The sequence below is a fragment of the Pan paniscus genome, chromosome 21, assembly GCF_029289425.2.
Source record: "Pan paniscus chromosome 21, NHGRI_mPanPan1-v2.0_pri, whole genome shotgun sequence".
Classification (NCBI taxonomy): domain Eukaryota; kingdom Metazoa; phylum Chordata; class Mammalia; order Primates; family Hominidae; genus Pan; species Pan paniscus.
The window spans coordinates 28474217-28496083 of NC_073270.2; positions in this window are offsets into that span (position 1 = coordinate 28474217).

The window sequence follows — 21867 nt, forward strand, 5'->3', positions numbered from 1 at the left end:
TTAGACCTCTTTGAGGCCTTCGTTGGAAACGGGATTTCTTCATATAAAGCTGGACAGATGAATTCTCAGTAACTTCTTTGTGTTGTGTGTATTCAACTCACAGAGTTGAACCATTCTTTAGACAGAGCAGATTTGAAACACCCTTTTTGTGGATTTTACAAGTGGAGATTTCAAGCCATTTGAGGCCATTTGTAGTAAAGGAAATATCTTCGTTTAAAAACTATACAGAATCATTCTCAGAAACTACTTTGTGATGTGTGCGTCTAACGCACAGAGTTTAACCTTTCTTTTCATAGAGCAGTTTGGAAACACTCTGTTTGTTAAGTTTGCAGCAGGATATTTGGACCACTTTGAGGCCTTCGTTGGAAACGGGATTTCTCAGTATACTGCTAGACCGATGAATTCCCAGTAACTTCTTTGTGTTGAGTTTATTCAACTCACTGAATTGAACCTTCCTTTAGACAGAGCAGTTTGGAAACACTCTTTTTGTGGAATTTGCAAGTGGAGATTTCAAGCGATTTGAGGCCAATTTTAGAAATCGAAATATCTTTGTATAAAAACAAGACAGAATCATTCTCAGAAACTACTTTGTGATGTGTGCGTTAAACTCACAGAGTTTCACCTTTCTTTTCATAGAGCAGTTTGGAAACACTCTGTTTCTTAAGTCTGCAAGGGGATATTTAGAGCTCTTTGAGGCCTTCGTTGGAAACGGGATTTCTTCACATACAGCTAGACAGATGAATTCTCAATAACTTCTTTGTGTTGTGTTTGCTCAACTCACAGAGTTGAACCTTTCTTTAGAGAGAGCAGATATGAAACACTCTTTTTGTCGATTTTACAAGTGGAGATTTCATACGATTTCAGGCGAATTGTAGTAAAGGAAATATCTTCGTTTAAAAACTAGACAGAATCATTCTCAGAAACTACTTTGTGATGTGTGCGTTCAACTCACAGAGTTTCACCTTTCTTTTCATAGAGCAGTTTGGAAACACTCTGTTTGTTAAGTTTGCAGCAGGATATTTGGACCACTTTGAGGCCTTCGTTGGAAACGGGATTTCTCAGTATACTGCTAGACAGATGAATTCCCAGTAACTTCTTTGTGTTGTGTGTATTCACCTCACAGAGTTAAACTTTCCTTTACACAGAGCAGTTTGGAAACACTCTTTTTGTGGAATTTGCAACTGGAAATTTCAAGCGATTTGAGGAAAATTGCAGTCAAGGAAATATCTTCGTTTGAAAACTAGACAGAATCATTCTCAGAAACTACTTTGTGATTTGTGCGTTCAACTCACAGAGTTTAACCTTTCTTTTCATAGAGCAGTTTGGAAACACTCTGTTTGTTAAGTCTGCAAGGGGATATTTAGACCTCTTTGAGGCCTTCGTTGGAAACGGGATTTCTTCATATAAAGCTGGACAGATGAATTCTCAGTAACTTCTTTGTGTTGTGTGTATTCAACTCACAGAGTTGAACCATTCTTTAGACAGAGCAGATTTGAAACACCCTTTTTGTGGATTTTACAAGTGGAGATTTCAAGCCATTTGAGGCCATTTGTAGTAAAGGAAATATCTTCGTTTAAAAACTATACAGAATCATTCTCAGAAACTACTTTGTGATGTGTGCGTCTAACGCACAGAGTTTAACCTTTCTTTTCATAGAGCAGTTTGGAAACACTCTGTTTGTTAAGTTTGCAGCAGGATATTTGGACCACTTTGAGGCCTTCGTTGGAAACGGGATTTCTCAGTATACTGCTAGACCGATGAATTCCCAGTAACTTCTTTGTGTTGAGTTTATTCAACTCACTGAATTGAACCTTCCTTTAGACAGAGCAGTTTGGAAACACTCTTTTTGTGGAATTTGCAAGTGGAGATTTCAAGCGATTTGAGGCCAATTTTAGAAATCGAAATATCTTTGTATAAAAACAAGACAGAATCATTCTCAGAAACTACTTTGTGATGTGTGCGTTAAACTCACAGAGTTTCACCTTTCTTTTCATAGAGCAGTTTGGAAACACTCTGTTTCTTAAGTCTGCAAGGGGATATTTAGAGCTCTTTGAGGCCTTCGTTGGAAACGGGATTTCTTCACATACAGCTAGACAGATGAATTCTCAATAACTTCTTTGTGTTGTGTTTGCTCAACTCACAGAGTTGAACCTTTCTTTAGAGAGAGCAGATATGAAACACTCTTTTTGTCGATTTTACAAGTGGAGATTTCATACGATTTCAGGCGAATTGTAGTAAAGGAAAGATCTTCGTTTAAAAACTAGACAGAATCATTCTCAGAAACTACTTTGTGATGTGTGCGTTCAACTCACAGAGTTTCACCTTTCTTTTCATAGAGCAGTTTGGAAACACTCTGTTTGTTAAGTTTGCAGCAGGATATTTGGACCACTCTGAGGCCTTCGTTGGAAACGGGATTTCTCAGTATACTGCTAGACAGATGAATTCCCAGTAACTTCTTTGTGTTGTGTGTATTCACCTCACAGATTTAAACTTTCCTTTACACAGAGCAGTTTGGAAACACTCTTTTTGCGGAATTTGCAACTGGAAATTTCAAGCGATTTGAGGAAAATTGCAGTCAAGGAAATATCTTCGTTTGAAAACTAGACAGAATCATTCTCAGAAACTACTTTGTGATTTGTGCGTTCAACTCACAGAGTTTAACCTTTCTTTTCATAGAGCAGTTTGGAAACACTCTGTTTGTTAAGTCTGCAAGGGGATATTTAGACCTCTTTGAGGCCTTCGTTGGAAACGGGATTTCTTCATATAAAGCTGGACAGATGAATTCTCAGTAACTTCTTTGTGTTGTGTGTATTCAACTCACAGAGTTGAACCATTCTTTAGAGAGAGCAGATTTGAAACACCCTTTTTGTGGATTTTACAAGTGGAGATTTCAAGCCATTTGAGGCCATTTGTAGTAAAGGAAATATCTTCGTTTAAAAACTATACAGAATCATTCTCAGAAACTACTTTGTGATGTGTGCGTCTAACGCACAGAGTTTAACCTTTCTTTTCATAGAGCAGTTTGGAAACACTCTGTTTGTTAAGTTTGCAGCAGGATATTTGGACCACTTTGAGGCCTTCGTTGGAAACGGGATTTCTCAGTATACTGCTAGACCGATGAATTCCCAGTAACTTCTTTGTGTTGAGTTTATTCAACTCACTGAATTGAACCTTCCTTTAGACAGAGCAGTTTGGAAACACTCTTTTTGTGGAATTTGCAAGTGGAGATTTCAAGCGATTTGAGGCCAATTTTAGAAATCGAAATATCTTTGTATAAAAACAAGACAGAATCATTCTCAGAAACTACTTTGTGATGTGTGCGTTAAACTCACAGAGTTTCACCTTTCTTTTCATAGAGCAGTTTGGAAACACTCTGTTTCTTAAGTCTGCAAGGGGATATTTAGAGCTCTTTGAGGCCTTCGTTGGAAACGGGATTTCTTCACATACAGCTAGACAGATGAATTCTCAATAACTTCTTTGTGTTGTGTTTGCTCAACTCACAGAGTTGAACCTTTCTTTAGAGAGAGCAGATATGAAACACTCTTTTTGTCGATTTTACAAGTGGAGATTTCATACGATTTCAGGCGAATTGTAGTAAAGGAAAGATCTTCGTTTAAAAACTAGACAGAATCATTCTCAGAAACTACTTTGTGATGTGTGCGTTCAACTCACAGAGTTTCACCTTTCTTTTCATAGAGCAGTTTGGAAACACTCTGTTTGTTAAGTTGCAGCAGGATATTTGGACCACTCTGAGGCCTTCGTTGGAAACGGGATTTCTCAGTATACTGCTAGACAGATGAATTCCCAGTAACTTCTTTGTGTTGTGTGTATTCACCTCACAGATTTAAACTTTCCTTTACACAGAGCAGTTTGGAAACACTCTTTTTGCGGAATTTGCAACTGGAAATTTCAAGCGATTTGAGGAAAATTGCAGTCAAGGAAATAACTTCGTTTGAAAACTAGACAGAATCATTCTCAGAAACTACTTTGTGATTTGTGCGTTCAACTCACAGAGTTTAACCTTTCTTTTCATAGAGCAGTTTGGAAACACTCTGTTTGTTAAGTCTGCAAGGGGATATTTAGACCTCTTTGAGGCCTTCGTTGGAAACGGGATTTCTTCATATAAAGCTGGACAGATGAATTCTCAGTAACTTCTTTGTGTTGTGTGTATTCAACTCACAGAGTTGAACCATTCTTTAGACAGAGCAGATTTGAAACACCCTTTTTGTGGATTTTACATGTGGAGATTTCAAGCCATTTGAGGCCATTTGTAGTAAAGGAAATATCTTCGTTTAAAAACTATACAGAATCATTCTCAGAAACTACTTTGTGATGTGTGCGTCTAACGCACAGAGTTTAACCTTTCTTTTCATAGAGCAGTTTGGAAACACTCTGTTTGTTAAGTTTGCAGCAGGATATTTGGACCACTTTGAGGCCTTCGTTGGAAACGGGATTTCTCAGTATACTGCTAGACCGATGAATTCCCAGTAACTTCTTTGTGTTGAGTTTATTCAACTCACTGAATTGAACCTTCCTTTAGACAGAGCAGTTTGGAAACACTCTTTTTGTGGAATTTGCAAGTGGAGATTTCAAGCGATTTGAGGCCAATTTTAGAAATCGAAATATCTTTGTATAAAAACAAGACAGAATCATTCTCAGAAACTACTTTGTGATGTGTGCGTTAAACTCACAGAGTTTCACCTTTCTTTTCATAGAGCAGTTTGGAAACACTCTGTTTCTTAAGTCTGCAAGGGGATATTTAGAGCTCTTTGAGGCCTTCGTTGGAAACGGGATTTCTTCACATACAGCTAGACAGATGAATTCTCAATAACTTCTTTGTGTTGTGTTTGCTCAACTCACAGAGTTGAACCTTTCTTTAGAGAGAGCAGATATGAAACACTCTTTTTGTCGATTTTACAAGTGGAGATTTCATACGATTTCAGGCGAATTGTAGTAAAGGAAATATCTTCGTTTAAAAACTAGACAGAATCATTCTCAGAAACTACTTTGTGATGTGTGCGTTCAACTCACAGAGTTTCACCTTTCTTTTCATAGAGCAGTTTGGAAACACTCTGTTTGTTAAGTTTGCAGCAGGATATTTGGACCACTTTGAGGCCTTCGTTGGAAACGGGATTTCTCAGTATACTGCTAGACAGATGAATTCCCAGTAACTTCTTTGTGTTGTGTGTATTCACCTCACAGAGTTAAACTTTCCTTTACACAGAGCAGTTTGGAAACACTCTTTTTGTGGAATTTGCAACTGGAAATTTCAAGCGATTTGAGGAAAATTGCAGTCAAGGAAATATCTTCGTTTGAAAACTAGACAGAATCATTCTCAGAAACTACTTTGTGATTTGTGCGTTCAACTCACAGAGTTTAACCTTTCTTTTCATAGAGCAGTTTGGAAACACTCTGTTTGTTAAGTCTGCAAGGGGATATTTAGACCTCTTTGAGGCCTTCGTTGGAAACGGGATTTCTTCATATAAAGCTGGACAGATGAATTCTCAGTAACTTCTTTGTGTTGTGTGTATTCAACTCACAGAGTTGAACCATTCTTTAGACAGAGCAGATTTGAAACACCCTTTTTGTGGATTTTACAAGTGGAGATTTCAAGCCATTTGAGGCCATTTGTAGTAAAGGAAATATCTTCGTTTAAAAACTATACAGAATCATTCTCAGAAACTACTTTGTGATGTGTGCGTCTAACGCACAGAGTTTAACCTTTCTTTTCATAGAGCAGTTTGGAAACACTCTGTTTGTTAAGTTTGCAGCAGGATATTTGGACCACTTTGAGGCCTTCGTTGGAAACGGGATTTCTCAGTATACTGCTAGACCGATGAATTCCCAGTAACTTCTTTGTGTTGAGTTTATTCAACTCACTGAATTGAACCTTCCTTTAGACAGAGCAGTTTGGAAACACTCTTTTTGTGGAATTTGCAAGTGGAGATTTCAAGCGATTTGAGGCCAATTTTAGAAATCGAAATATCTTTGTATAAAAACAAGACAGAATCATTCTCAGAAACTACTTTGTGATGTGTGCGTTAAACTCACAGAGTTTCACCTTTCTTTTCATAGAGCAGTTTGGAAACACTCTGTTTCTTAAGTCTGCAAGGGGATATTTAGAGCTCTTTGAGGCCTTCGTTGGAAACGGGATTTCTTCACATACAGCTAGACAGATGAATTCTCAATAACTTCTTTGTGTTGTGTTTGCTCAACTCACAGAGTTGAACCTTTCTTTAGAGAGAGCAGATATGAAACACTCTTTTTGTCGATTTTACAAGTGGAGATTTCATACGATTTCAGGCGAATTGTAGTAAAGGAAAGATCTTCGTTTAAAAACTAGACAGAATCATTCTCAGAAACTACTTTGTGATGTGTGCGTTCAACTCACAGAGTTTCACCTTTCTTTTCATAGAGCAGTTTGGAAACACTCTGTTTGTTAAGTTTGCAGCAGGATATTTGGACCACTCTGAGGCCTTCGTTGGAAACGGGATTTCTCAGTATACTGCTAGACAGATGAATTCCCAGTAACTTCTTTGTGTTGTGTGTATTCACCTCACAGATTTAAACTTTCCTTTACACAGAGCAGTTTGGAAACACTCTTTTTGCGGAATTTGCAACTGGAAATTTCAAGCGATTTGAGGAAAATTGCAGTCAAGGAAATATCTTCGTTTGAAAACTAGACAGAATCATTCTCAGAAACTACTTTGTGATTTGTGCGTTCAACTCACAGAGTTTAACCTTTCTTTTCATAGAGCAGTTTGGAAACACTCTGTTTGTTAAGTCTGCAAGGGGATATTTAGACCTCTTTGAGGCCTTCGTTGGAAACGGGATTTCTTCATATAAAGCTGGACAGATGAATTCTCAGTAACTTCTTTGTGTTGTGTGTATTCAACTCACAGAGTTGAACCATTCTTTAGACAGAGCAGATTTGAAACACCCTTTTTGTGGATTTTACAAGTGGAGATTTCAAGCCATTTGAGGCCATTTGTAGTAAAGGAAATATCTTCGTTTAAAAACTATACAGAATCATTCTCAGAAACTACTTTGTGATGTGTGCGTCTAACGCACAGAGTTTAACCTTTCTTTTCATAGAGCAGTTTGGAAACACTCTGTTTGTTAAGTTTGCAGCAGGATATTTGGACCACTTTGAGGCCTTCGTTGGAAACGGGATTTCTCAGTATACTGCTAGACCGATGAATTCCCAGTAACTTCTTTGTGTTGAGTTTATTCAACTCACTGAATTGAACCTTCCTTTAGACAGAGCAGTTTGGAAACACTCTTTTTGTGGAATTTGCAAGTGGAGATTTCAAGCGATTTGAGGCCAATTTTAGAAATCGAAATATCTTTGTATAAAAACAAGACAGAATCATTCTCAGAAACTACTTTGTGATGTGTGCGTTAAACTCACAGAGTTTCACCTTTCTTTTCATAGAGCAGTTTGGAAACACTCTGTTTCTTAAGTCTGCAAGGGGATATTTAGAGCTCTTTGAGGCCTTCGTTGGAAACGGGATTTCTTCACATACAGCTAGACAGATGAATTCTCAATAACTTCTTTGTGTTGTGTTTGCTCAACTCACAGAGTTGAACCTTTCTTTAGAGAGAGCAGATATGAAACACTCTTTTTGTAGATTTTACATGTGGAGATTTCATACGATTTCAGGCGAATTGTAGTAAAGGAAATATCTTCGTTTAAAAACTAGACAGAATCATTCTCAGAAACTACTTTGTGATGTGTGCGTTCAACTCACAGAGTTTCACCTTTCTTTTCATAGAGCAGTTTGGAAACACTCTGTTTGTTAAGTTGCAGCAGGATATTTGGACCACTCTGAGGCCTTCGTTGGAAACGGGATTTCTCAGTATACTGCTAGACAGATGAATTCCCAGTAACTTCTTTGTGTTGTGTGTATTCACCTCACAGATTTAAACTTTCCTTTACACAGAGCAGTTTGGAAACACTCTTTTTGCGGAATTTGCAACTGGAAATTTCAAGCGATTTGAGGAAAATTGCAGTCAAGGAAATAACTTCGTTTGAAAACTAGACAGAATCATTCTCAGAAACTACTTTGTGATTTGTGCGTTCAACTCACAGAGTTTAACCTTTCTTTTCATAGAGCAGTTTGGAAACACTCTGTTTGTTAAGTCTGCAAGGGGATATTTAGACCTCTTTGAGGCCTTCGTTGGAAACGGGATTTCTTCATATAAAGCTGGACAGATGAATTCTCAGTAACTTCTTTGTGTTGTGTGTATTCAACTCACAGAGTTGAACCATTCTTTAGACAGAGCAGATTTGAAACACCCTTTTTGTGGATTTTACATGTGGAGATTTCAAGCCATTTGAGGCCATTTGTAGTAAAGGAAATATCTTCGTTTAAAAACTATACAGAATCATTCTCAGAAACTACTTTGTGATGTGTGCGTCTAACGCACAGAGTTTAACCTTTCTTTTCATAGAGCAGTTTGGAAACACTCTGTTTGTTAAGTTTGCAGCAGGATATTTGGACCACTTTGAGGCCTTCGTTGGAAACGGGATTTCTCAGTATACTGCTAGACCGATGAATTCCCAGTAACTTCTTTGTGTTGAGTTTATTCAACTCACTGAATTGAACCTTCCTTTAGACAGAGCAGTTTGGAAACACTCTTTTTGTGGAATTTGCAAGTGGAGATTTCAAGCGATTTGAGGCCAATTTTAGAAATCGAAATATCTTTGTATAAAAACAAGACAGAATCATTCTCAGAAACTACTTTGTGATGTGTGCGTTAAACTCACAGAGTTTCACCTTTCTTTTCATAGAGCAGTTTGGAAACACTCTGTTTCTTAAGTCTGCAAGGGGATATTTAGAGCTCTTTGAGGCCTTCGTTGGAAACGGGATTTCTTCACATACAGCTAGACAGATGAATTCTCAATAACTTCTTTGTGTTGTGTTTGCTCAACTCACAGAGTTGAACCTTTCTTTAGAGAGAGCAGATATGAAACACTCTTTTTGTCGATTTTACAAGTGGAGATTTCATACGATTTCAGGCGAATTGTAGTAAAGGAAATATCTTCGTTTAAAAACTAGACAGAATCATTCTCAGAAACTACTTTGTGATGTGTGCGTTCAACTCACAGAGTTTCACCTTTCTTTTCATAGAGCAGTTTGGAAACACTCTGTTTGTTAAGTTTGCAGCAGGATATTTGGACCACTTTGAGGCCTTCGTTGGAAACGGGATTTCTCAGTATACTGCTAGACAGATGAATTCCCAGTAACTTCTTTGTGTTGTGTGTATTCACCTCACAGAGTTAAACTTTCCTTTACACAGAGCAGTTTGGAAACACTCTTTTTGTGGAATTTGCAACTGGAAATTTCAAGCGATTTGAGGAAAATTGCAGTCAAGGAAATATCTTCGTTTGAAAACTAGACAGAATCATTCTCAGAAACTACTTTGTGATTTGTGCGTTCAACTCACAGAGTTTAACCTTTCTTTTCATAGAGCAGTTTGGAAACACTCTGTTTGTTAAGTCTGCAAGGGGATATTTAGACCTCTTTGAGGCCTTCGTTGGAAACGGGATTTCTTCATATAAAGCTGGACAGATGAATTCTCAGTAACTTCTTTGTGTTGTGTGTATTCAACTCACAGAGTTGAACCATTCTTTAGACAGAGCAGATTTGAAACACCCTTTTTGTGGATTTTACAAGTGGAGATTTCAAGCCATTTGAGGCCATTTGTAGTAAAGGAAATATCTTCGTTTAAAAACTATACAGAATCATTCTCAGAAACTACTTTGTGATGTGTGCGTCTAACGCACAGAGTTTAACCTTTCTTTTCATAGAGCAGTTTGGAAACACTCTGTTTGTTAAGTTTGCAGCAGGATATTTGGACCACTTTGAGGCCTTCGTTGGAAACGGGATTTCTCAGTATACTGCTAGACCGATGAATTCCCAGTAACTTCTTTGTGTTGAGTTTATTCAACTCACTGAATTGAACCTTCCTTTAGACAGAGCAGTTTGGAAACACTCTTTTTGTGGAATTTGCAAGTGGAGATTTCAAGCGATTTGAGGCCAATTTTAGAAATCGAAATATCTTTGTATAAAAACAAGACAGAATCATTCTCAGAAACTACTTTGTGATGTGTGCGTTAAACTCACAGAGTTTCACCTTTCTTTTCATAGAGCAGTTTGGAAACACTCTGTTTCTTAAGTCTGCAAGGGGATATTTAGAGCTCTTTGAGGCCTTCGTTGGAAACGGGATTTCTTCACATACAGCTAGACAGATGAATTCTCAATAACTTCTTTGTGTTGTGTTTGCTCAACTCACAGAGTTGAACCTTTCTTTAGAGAGAGCAGATATGAAACACTCTTTTTGTCGATTTTACAAGTGGAGATTTCATACGATTTCAGGCGAATTGTAGTAAAGGAAAGATCTTCGTTTAAAAACTAGACAGAATCATTCTCAGAAACTACTTTGTGATGTGTGCGTTCAACTCACAGAGTTTCACCTTTCTTTTCATAGAGCAGTTTGGAAACACTCTGTTTGTTAAGTTGCAGCAGGATATTTGGACCACTCTGAGGCCTTCGTTGGAAACGGGATTTCTCAGTATACTGCTAGACAGATGAATTCCCAGTAACTTCTTTGTGTTGTGTGTATTCACCTCACAGATTTAAACTTTCCTTTACACAGAGCAGTTTGGAAACACTCTTTTTGCGGAATTTGCAACTGGAAATTTCAAGCGATTTGAGGAAAATTGCAGTCAAGGAAATAACTTCGTTTGAAAACTAGACAGAATCATTCTCAGAAACTACTTTGTGATTTGTGCGTTCAACTCACAGAGTTTAACCTTTCTTTTCATAGAGCAGTTTGGAAACACTCTGTTTGTTAAGTCTGCAAGGGGATATTTAGACCTCTTTGAGGCCTTCGTTGGAAACGGGATTTCTTCATATAAAGCTGGACAGATGAATTCTCAGTAACTTCTTTGTGTTGTGTGTATTCAACTCACAGAGTTGAACCATTCTTTAGACAGAGCAGATTTGAAACACCCTTTTTGTGGATTTTACATGTGGAGATTTCAAGCCATTTGAGGCCATTTGTAGTAAAGGAAATATCTTCGTTTAAAAACTATACAGAATCATTCTCAGAAACTACTTTGTGATGTGTGCGTCTAACGCACAGAGTTTAACCTTTCTTTTCATAGAGCAGTTTGGAAACACTCTGTTTGTTAAGTTTGCAGCAGGATATTTGGACCACTTTGAGGCCTTCGTTGGAAACGGGATTTCTCAGTATACTGCTAGACCGATGAATTCCCAGTAACTTCTTTGTGTTGAGTTTATTCAACTCACTGAATTGAACCTTCCTTTAGACAGAGCAGTTTGGAAACACTCTTTTTGTGGAATTTGCAAGTGGAGATTTCAAGCGATTTGAGGCCAATTTTAGAAATCGAAATATCTTTGTATAAAAACAAGACAGAATCATTCTCAGAAACTACTTTGTGATGTGTGCGTTAAACTCACAGAGTTTCACCTTTCTTTTCATAGAGCAGTTTGGAAACACTCTGTTTCTTAAGTCTGCAAGGGGATATTTAGAGCTCTTTGAGGCCTTCGTTGGAAACGGGATTTCTTCACATACAGCTAGACAGATGAATTCTCAATAACTTCTTTGTGTTGTGTTTGCTCAACTCACAGAGTTGAACCTTTCTTTAGAGAGAGCAGATATGAAACACTCTTTTTGTAGATTTTACAAGTGGAGATTTCATACGATTTCAGGCGAATTGTAGTAAAGGAAATATCTTCGTTTAAAAACTAGACAGAATCATTCTCAGAAACTACTTTGTGATGTGTGCGTTCAACTCACAGAGTTTCACCTTTCTTTTCATAGAGCAGTTTGGAAACACTCTGTTTGTTAAGTTTGCAGCAGGATATTTGGACCACTTTGAGGCCTTCGTTGGAAACGGGATTTCTCAGTATACTGCTAGACAGATGAATTCCCAGTAACTTCTTTGTGTTGTGTGTATTCACCTCACAGAGTTAAACTTTCCTTTACACAGAGCAGTTTGGAAACACTCTTTTTGTGGAATTTGCAACTGGAAATTTCAAGCGATTTGAGGAAAATTGCAGTCAAGGAAATATCTTCGTTTGAAAACTAGACAGAATCATTCTCAGAAACTACTTTGTGATTTGTGCGTTCAACTCACAGAGTTTAACCTTTCTTTTCATAGAGCAGTTTGGAAACACTCTGTTTGTTAAGTCTGCAAGGGGATATTTAGACCTCTTTGAGGCCTTCGTTGGAAACGGGATTTCTTCATATAAAGCTGGACAGATGAATTCTCAGTAACTTCTTTGTGTTGTGTGTATTCAACTCACAGAGTTGAACCATTCTTTAGACAGAGCAGATTTGAAACACCCTTTTTGTGGATTTTACAAGTGGAGATTTCAAGCCATTTGAGGCCATTTGTAGTAAAGGAAATATCTTCGTTTAAAAACTATACAGAATCATTCTCAGAAACTACTTTGTGATGTGTGCGTCTAACGCACAGAGTTTAACCTTTCTTTTCATAGAGCAGTTTGGAAACACTCTGTTTGTTAAGTTTGCAGCAGGATATTTGGACCACTTTGAGGCCTTCGTTGGAAACGGGATTTCTCAGTATACTGCTAGACCGATGAATTCCCAGTAACTTCTTTGTGTTGAGTTTATTCAACTCACTGAATTGAACCTTCCTTTAGACAGAGCAGTTTGGAAACACTCTTTTTGTGGAATTTGCAAGTGGAGATTTCAAGCGATTTGAGGCCAATTTTAGAAATCGAAATATCTTTGTATAAAAACAAGACAGAATCATTCTCAGAAACTACTTTGTGATGTGTGCGTTAAACTCACAGAGTTTCACCTTTCTTTTCATAGAGCAGTTTGGAAACACTCTGTTTCTTAAGTCTGCAAGGGGATATTTAGAGCTCTTTGAGGCCTTCGTTGGAAACGGGATTTCTTCACATACAGCTAGACAGATGAATTCTCAATAACTTCTTTGTGTTGTGTTTGCTCAACTCACAGAGTTGAACCTTTCTTTAGAGAGAGCAGATATGAAACACTCTTTTTGTCGATTTTACAAGTGGAGATTTCATACGATTTCAGGCGAATTGTAGTAAAGGAAAGATCTTCGTTTAAAAACTAGACAGAATCATTCTCAGAAACTACTTTGTGATGTGTGCGTTCAACTCACAGAGTTTCACCTTTCTTTTCATAGAGCAGTTTGGAAACACTCTGTTTGTTAAGTTGCAGCAGGATATTTGGACCACTCTGAGGCCTTCGTTGGAAACGGGATTTCTCAGTATACTGCTAGACAGATGAATTCCCAGTAACTTCTTTGTGTTGTGTGTATTCACCTCACAGATTTAAACTTTCCTTTACACAGAGCAGTTTGGAAACACTCTTTTTGCGGAATTTGCAACTGGAAATTTCAAGCGATTTGAGGAAAATTGCAGTCAAGGAAATAACTTCGTTTGAAAACTAGACAGAATCATTCTCAGAAACTACTTTGTGATTTGTGCGTTCAACTCACAGAGTTTAACCTTTCTTTTCATAGAGCAGTTTGGAAACACTCTGTTTGTTAAGTCTGCAAGGGGATATTTAGACCTCTTTGAGGCCTTCGTTGGAAACGGGATTTCTTCATATAAAGCTGGACAGATGAATTCTCAGTAACTTCTTTGTGTTGTGTGTATTCAACTCACAGAGTTGAACCATTCTTTAGACAGAGCAGATTTGAAACACCCTTTTTGTGGATTTTACATGTGGAGATTTCAAGCCATTTGAGGCCATTTGTAGTAAAGGAAATATCTTCGTTTAAAAACTATACAGAATCATTCTCAGAAACTACTTTGTGATGTGTGCGTCTAACGCACAGAGTTTAACCTTTCTTTTCATAGAGCAGTTTGGAAACACTCTGTTTGTTAAGTTTGCAGCAGGATATTTGGACCACTTTGAGGCCTTCGTTGGAAACGGGATTTCTCAGTATACTGCTAGACCGATGAATTCCCAGTAACTTCTTTGTGTTGAGTTTATTCAACTCACTGAATTGAACCTTCCTTTAGACAGAGCAGTTTGGAAACACTCTTTTTGTGGAATTTGCAAGTGGAGATTTCAAGCGATTTGAGGCCAATTTTAGAAATCGAAATATCTTTGTATAAAAACAAGACAGAATCATTCTCAGAAACTACTTTGTGATGTGTGCGTTAAACTCACAGAGTTTCACCTTTCTTTTCATAGAGCAGTTTGGAAACACTCTGTTTCTTAAGTCTGCAAGGGGATATTTAGAGCTCTTTGAGGCCTTCGTTGGAAACGGGATTTCTTCACATACAGCTAGACAGATGAATTCTCAATAACTTCTTTGTGTTGTGTTTGCTCAACTCACAGAGTTGAACCTTTCTTTAGAGAGAGCAGATATGAAACACTCTTTTTGTAGATTTTACAAGTGGAGATTTCATACGATTTCAGGCGAATTGTAGTAAAGGAAATATCTTCGTTTAAAAACTAGACAGAATCATTCTCAGAAACTACTTTGTGATGTGTGCGTTCAAATCACAGAGTTTCACCTTTCTTTTCATAGAGCAGTTTGGAAACACTCTGTTTGTTAAGTTTGCAGCAGGATATTTGGACCACTCTGAGGCCTTCGTTGGAAACGGGATTTCTCAGTATACTGCTAGACAGATGAATTCCCAGTAACTTCTTTGTGTTGTGTGTATTCACCTCACAGAGTTAAACTTTCCTTTACACAGAGCAGTTTGGAAACACTCTTTTTGTGGAATTTGCAACTGGAAATTTCAAGCGATTTGAGGAAAATTGCAGTCAAGGAAATATCTTCGTTTGAAAACTAGACAGAATCATTCTCAGAAACTACTTTGTGATTTGTGCGTTCAACTCACAGAGTTTCACCTTTCTTTTCATAGAGCAGTTTGGAAACACTCTGTTTGTTAAGTCTGCAAGGGGATATTTAGACCTCTTTGAGGCCTTCGTTGGAAACGGGATTTCTCCATATAAAGCTGGACAGATGAATTCTCAGTAACTTCTTTGTGTTGTGTGTATTCAACTCACAGAGTTGAACCATTCTTTAGACAGAACAGATTTGAAACACTCTTTTTGTGGATTTTACAAGTGGAGATTTCAAGCCATTTGAGGCCATTTGTAGTAAAGGAAATATCTTCGTTTAAAAACTATAGAGAATCATTCTCAGAAACTACTTTGTGATGTGTGCGTTCAACTCACAGAGTTTCACCTTTCTTTTCATAGAGCAGTTTGGAAACACTCTGTTTGTTAAGTTTGCAGCAGGATATTTGGACCACTCTGAGGCCTTCGTTGGAAACGGGATTTCTCAGTATACTGCTAGACCGATGAATTCCCAGTAACTTCTTTGTGTTGAGTTTATTCAACTCACTGAATTGAACCTTCCTTTAGACAGAGCAGTTTGGAAACACTCTTTTTGTGGAATTTGCAAGTGGAGATTTCAAGCGATTTGAGGCCAATTTTAGAAATCGAAATATCTTTGTATATAAACTAGACAGAATCATTCTCAGAAACGACTTTGTGATCTGTGCGTTAAACTCACAGAGTTTCACCTTTCTTTTCATAGAGCAGTTTGGAAACACTCTGTTTCTTAAGTCTGCAAGGGGATATTTAGAGCTCTTTGAGGCCTTCGTTGGAAACGGGATTTCTTCATATACAGCTAGACAGATGAATTCTCAATAACTTCTTTGTGTTGTGTTTGTTCAACTCACAGAGTTGAACCTTTCTATAGAGAGAGCAGATATGAAAAACTCTTTTTGTAGATTTTACAAGTGGAGATTTCATACGATTTCAGGCGAATTGTAGTAAAGGAAATATCTTCGTTTAAAAACTAGACAGAATCATTCTCAGAAACTACTTTGTGATGTGTGCGTTCAAATCACAGAGTTTCACCTTTCTTTTCATAGAGCAGTTTGGAAACACTCTGTTTGTAAAGTTTGAAGCAGGATAATTGGACCACTCTGAGGACTTCGTTGGAAACGGGATTTCTCAGTATACTGCTAGACAGAGGAATTCCCAGTAACTTCTTTGTGTTGTGTGTATTCACCTCACAGAGTTAAACTTTCCTTTACACAGAGCAGTTTGGAAACACTCTTTTTGTGGAATTTGCAACTGGAAATTTCAAGCGATTTCAGGAAAATTGTAGTCAAGGAAATATCTTCGTTCAAAAACTACACAGAATCATTCTGAGAGACTACTTTGTGATGTGTGCGTTCAACTCACGGAGTTTAACGTTTCTTTTCATAGAGCAGTTTGGAAACACTCTGTTTGTTAAGTCCGCAAGGTGATATTTAGACCTCTTTGAGGCCTTCGTTGGAAACGGGATTTCTTCATATAAAGCTAGACAGATGAATTCTCAGTAACTTATTTGTGTTGTGTGTATTCAACTCACAGATTTGAACCATTCTTTAGACAGAGCAGATTTGAAACACTCTTTTTGTGGATTTTACAAGTGGAGATTTCAAGCGATTTGAGGCCGTTTTTAGTAAAGGAAATATCCTCGTTTAAAAACTATACAGAATCATTCTCAGAAACTACTTTGTGATGTGTGTGTTTAACGCACAGAGTTTAACCTTTCTTTTCATAGAGCAGTTTGGAAACACTCTGTTTGTTAAGTTTGCAGCAGGATATTTGGACCACTTTGAGGCCTTCGTTGGAAACGGGATTTCTCAGTATACTGCTAGACCGATGAATTCCCAGTAACTTCTTTGTGTTGAGTTTATTCAACTCACTGAATTGAACCTTCCTTTAGACAGAGCAGTTTGGAAACACTCTTTTTGTGGAATTTGCAAGTGGAGATTTCAAGCGATTTCAGGCCAATTTTAGAAATCGAAATATCTTTGTATAAAAACAAGACAGAATCATTCTCAGAAACTACTTTGTGATGTGTGCGTTAAACTCACAGAGTTTCACCTTTCTTTTCATAGAGCAGTTTGGAAACACTCTGTTTCTTAAGTCTGCAAGGGGATATTTAGAGCTCTTTGAGGCCTTCGTTGGAAACGGGATTTCTTCACATACAGCTAGACAGATGAATTCTCAATAACTTCTTTGTGTTGTGTTTGCTCAACTCACAGAGTTGAACCTTTCTTTAGAGAGAGCAGATATGAAACACTCTTTTTGTAGATTTTACAAGTGGAGATTTCATACGATTTCAGGCGAATTGTAGTAAAGGAAAGATCTTCGTTTAAAAACTAGACAGAATCATTCTCAGAAACTACTTTGTGATGTGTGCGTTCAACTCACAGAGTTTCACCTTTCTTTTCATAGAGCAGTTTGGAAACACTCTGTTTGTTAAGTTGCAGCAGGATATTTGGACCACTCTGAGGCCTTCGTTGGAAACGGGATTTCTCAGTATACTGCTAGACAGATGAATTCCCAGTAACTTCTTTGTGTTGTGTGTATTCACCTCACAGATTTAAACTTTCCTTTACACAGAGCAGTTTGGAAACACTCTTTTTGCGGAATTTGCAACTGGAAATTTCAAGCGATTTGAGGAAAATTGCAGTCAAGGAAATAACTTCGTTTGAAAACTAGACAGAATCATTCTCAGAAACTACTTTGTGATTTGTGCGTTCAACTCACAGAGTTTAACCTTTCTTTTCATAGAGCAGTTTGGAAACACTCTGTTTGTTAAGTCTGCAAGGGGATATTTAGACCTCTTTGAGGCCTTCGTTGGAAACGGGATTTCTTCATATAAAGCTGGACAGATGAATTCTCAGTAACTTCTTTGTGTTGTGTGTATTCAACTCACAGAGTTGAACCATTCTTTAGACAGAGCAGATTTGAAACACCCTTTTTGTGGATTTTACAAGTGGAGATTTCAAGCCATTTGAGGCCATTTGTAGTAAAGGAAATATCTTCGTTTAAAAACTATACAGAATCATTCTCAGAAACTACTTTGTGATGTGTGCGTCTAACGCACAGAGTTTAACCTTTCTTTTCATAGAGCAGTTTGGAAACACTCTGTTTGTTAAGTTTGCAGCAGGATATTTGGACCACTTTGAGGCCTTCGTTGGAAACGGGATTTCTCAGTATACTGCTAGACCGATGAATTCCCAGTAACTTCTTTGTGTTGAGTTTATTCAACTCACTGAATTGAACCTTCCTTTAGACAGAGCAGTTTGGAAACACTCTTTTTGTGGAATTTGCAAGTGGAGATTTCAAGCGATTTGAGGCCAATTTTAGAAATCGAAATATCTTTGTATAAAAACAAGACAGAATCATTCTCAGAAACTACTTTGTGATGTGTGCGTTAAACTCACAGGGTTTCACCTTTCTTTTCATAGAGCAGTTTGGAAACACTCTGTTTCTTAAGTCTGCAAGGGGATATTTAGAGCTCTTTGAGGCCTTCGTTGGAAACGGGATTTCTTCACATACAGCTAGACAGATGAATTCTCAATAACTTCTTTGTGTTGTGTTTGCTCAACTCACAGAGTTGAACCTTTCTTTAGAGAGAGCAGATATGAAACACTCTTTTTGTAGATTTTACAAGTGGAGATTTCATACGATTTCAGGCGAATTGTAGTAAAGGAAATATCTTCGTTTAAAAACTAGACAGAATCATTCTCAGAAACTACTTTGTGATGTGTGCGTTTAACTCACAGAGTTTCACCTTTCTTTTCATAGAGCAGTTTGGAAACACTCTGTTTGTTAAGTTTGCAGCAGGATATTTGGACCACTCTGAGGCCTTCGTTGGAAACGGGATTTCTCAGTATACTGCTAGACATATGTATTCCCAGTAACTTCTTTGTGTTGTGTGTATTCACCTCACGGAGTTAAACTTTCCTTTACACAGAGCAGTTTGGAAACACTCTTTTTGTGGAATTTGCAACTGGAAATTTCAAGCGATTTGAGGAAAATTGCAGTCAAGGAAATATCTTCGTTTGAAAACTAGACAGAATCATTCTCAGAAACTACTTTGTGATTTGTGCGTTCAACTCACAGAGTTTCACCTTTCTTTTCATAGAGCAGTTTGGAAACACTCTGTTTGTTAAGTCTGCAAGGGGATATTTAGACCTCTTTGAGGCCTTCGTTGGAAACGGGATTTCTTCATATAAAGCTGGACAGATGAATTCTCAGTAACTTCTTTGTGTTGTGTGTATTCAACTCACAGAGTTGAACCATTCTTTAGACAGAGCAGATTTGAAACACCCTTTTTGTGGATTTTACAAGTGGAGATTTCAAGCCATTTGAGGCCATTTGTAGTAAAGGAAATACCTTCGTTTAAAAACTCTACAGAATCATTCACAGAAACTACTTTGTGATGTGTGCGTCTAACGCACAGAGTTTAACCTTTCTTTTCATAGAGCAGTTTGGAAACACTCTGTTTGTTAAGTTTGCAGCAGGATATTTGGACCACTTTGAGGCCTTCGTTGGAAAAGGGATTTCTCAGTATACTGCTAGACCGATGAATTCCCAGTAACTTCTTTGTGTTGAGTTTATTCAACTCACTGAATTGAACCTTCCTTTAGACAGAGCAGTTTGGAAACACTCTTTTTGTGGAATTTGCAAGTGGAGATTTCAAGCGATTTGAGGCCAATTTTAGAAATCGAAATATCTTTGTATAAAAACAAGACAGAATCATTCTCAGAAACTACTTTGTGATGTGTGCGTTAAACTCACAGAGTTTCACCTTTCTTTTCATAGAGCAGGTTGGAAACACTCTGTTTCTTAAGTCTGCAAGGGGATATTTAGAGCTCTTTGAGGCCTTCGTTGGAAACGGGATTTCTTCACATACAGCTAGACAGATGAATTCTCAATAACTTCTTTGTGTTGTGTTTGCTCAACTCACAGAGTTGAACCTTTCTTTAGAGAGAGCAGATATGAAACACTCTTTTTGTAGATTTTACAAGTGGAGATTTCATACGATTTCAGGCGAATTGTAGTAAAGGAAATATCTTCGTTTAAAAACTAGACAGAATCATTCTCAGAAACTACTTTGTGATGTGTGCGTTCAACTCACAGAGTTTCACCTTTCTTTTCATAGAGCAGTTTGGAAACACTCTGTTTGTTAAGTTTGCAGCAGGATATTTGGACCACTCTGAGGCCTTCGTTGGAAACGGGATTTCTCAGTATACTGCTAGACAGATGAATTCCCAGTAACTTCTTTGTGTTGTGTGTATTCACCTCACAGAGTTAAACTTTCCTTTACACAGAGCAGTTTGGAAACACTCTTTTTGTGGAATTTGCAACTGGAAATTTCAAGCGATTTGAGGAAAATTGCAGTCAAGGAAATATCTTCGTTTGAAAACTAGACAGAATCATTCTCAGAAACTACTTTGTGATTTGTGCGTTCAACTCACAGAGTTTAACCTTTCTTTTCATAGAGCAGTTTGGAAACACTCTGTTTGTTAAGTTTGCAGCAGGATATTTGGACCACTCTGAGGCCTTCGTTGGAAACGGGATTTCTCAGTATACTGCTAGACAGATGAATTCCCAGTAACTTCTTTGTGTTGTGTGTATTCACCTCACAGAGTTAAACTTTCCTTTACACAGAGCAGTTTGGAAACACTCTTTTTGTGGAATTTGCAACTGGAAATTTCAAGCGATTTGAGGAAAATTGCAGTCAAGGAAATATCTTCGTTTGAAAACTAGACAGAATCATTCTCAGAAACTACTTTGTGATTTGTGCGTTCAACTCACAGAGTTTCACCTTTCTTTTCATAGAACAGTTTGGAAACACTCTGTTTGTTAAGTCTGCAAGGGGATATTTAGACCTCTTTGAGGCCTTCGTTGGAAACGGGATTTCTCCATATAAAGCTGGACAGATGAATTCTCAGTAACTTCTTTGTGTTGTGTGTATTCAACTCACAGAGTTGAACCATTCTTTAGACAGAACAGATTTGAAACACTCTTTTTGTGGATTTTACAAGTGGAGATTTCAAGCCATTTGAGGCCATTTGTAGTAAAGGAAATATCTTCGTTTAAAAACTATAGAGAATCATTCTCAGAAACTACTTTGTGATGTGTGCGTTCAACTCACAGAGTTTCACCTTTCTTTTCATAGAGCAGTTTGGAAACACTCTGTTTGTTAAGTTTGCAGCAGGATATTTGGACCACTTTGAGGCCTTCGTTGGAAACGGGATTTCTCAGTATACTGCTAGACCGATGAATTCCCAGTAACTTCTTTGTGTTGAGTTTATTCAACTCACTGAATTGAACCTTCCTTTAGACAGAGCAGTTTGGAAACACTCTTTTTGTGGAATTTGCAAGTGGAGATTTCAAGCGATTTGAGGCCAATTTTAGAAATCGAAATATCTTTGTATATAAACTAGACAGAATCATTCTCAGAAACGACTTTGTGATCTGTGCGTTAAACTCACAGAGTTTCACCTTTCTTTTCATAGAGCAGTTTGGAAACACTCTGTTTCTTAAGTCTGCAAGGGGATATTTAGAGCTCTTTGAGGCCTTCGTTGGAAACGGGATTTCTTCATATACAGCTAGACAGATGAATTCTCAATAACTTCTTTGTGTTGTGTTTGTTCAACTCACAGAGTTGAACCTTTCTATAGAGAGAGCAGATATGAAAAACTCTTTTTGTAGATTTTACAAGTGGAGATTTCATACGATTTCAGGCGAATTGTAGTAAAGGAAATATCTTCGTTTAAAAACTAGACAGAATCATTCTCAGAAACTACTTTGTGATGTGTGCGTTCAACTCACAGAGTTTCACCTTTCTTTTCATAGAGCAGTTTGGAAACACTCTGTTTGTTAAGTTTGCAGCAGGATATTTGGACCACTCTGAGGCCTTCGTTGGAAACGGGATTTCTCAGTATACTGCTAGACAGATGAATTCCCAGTAACTTCTTTGTGTTGTGTGTATTCACCTCACAGAGTTAAACT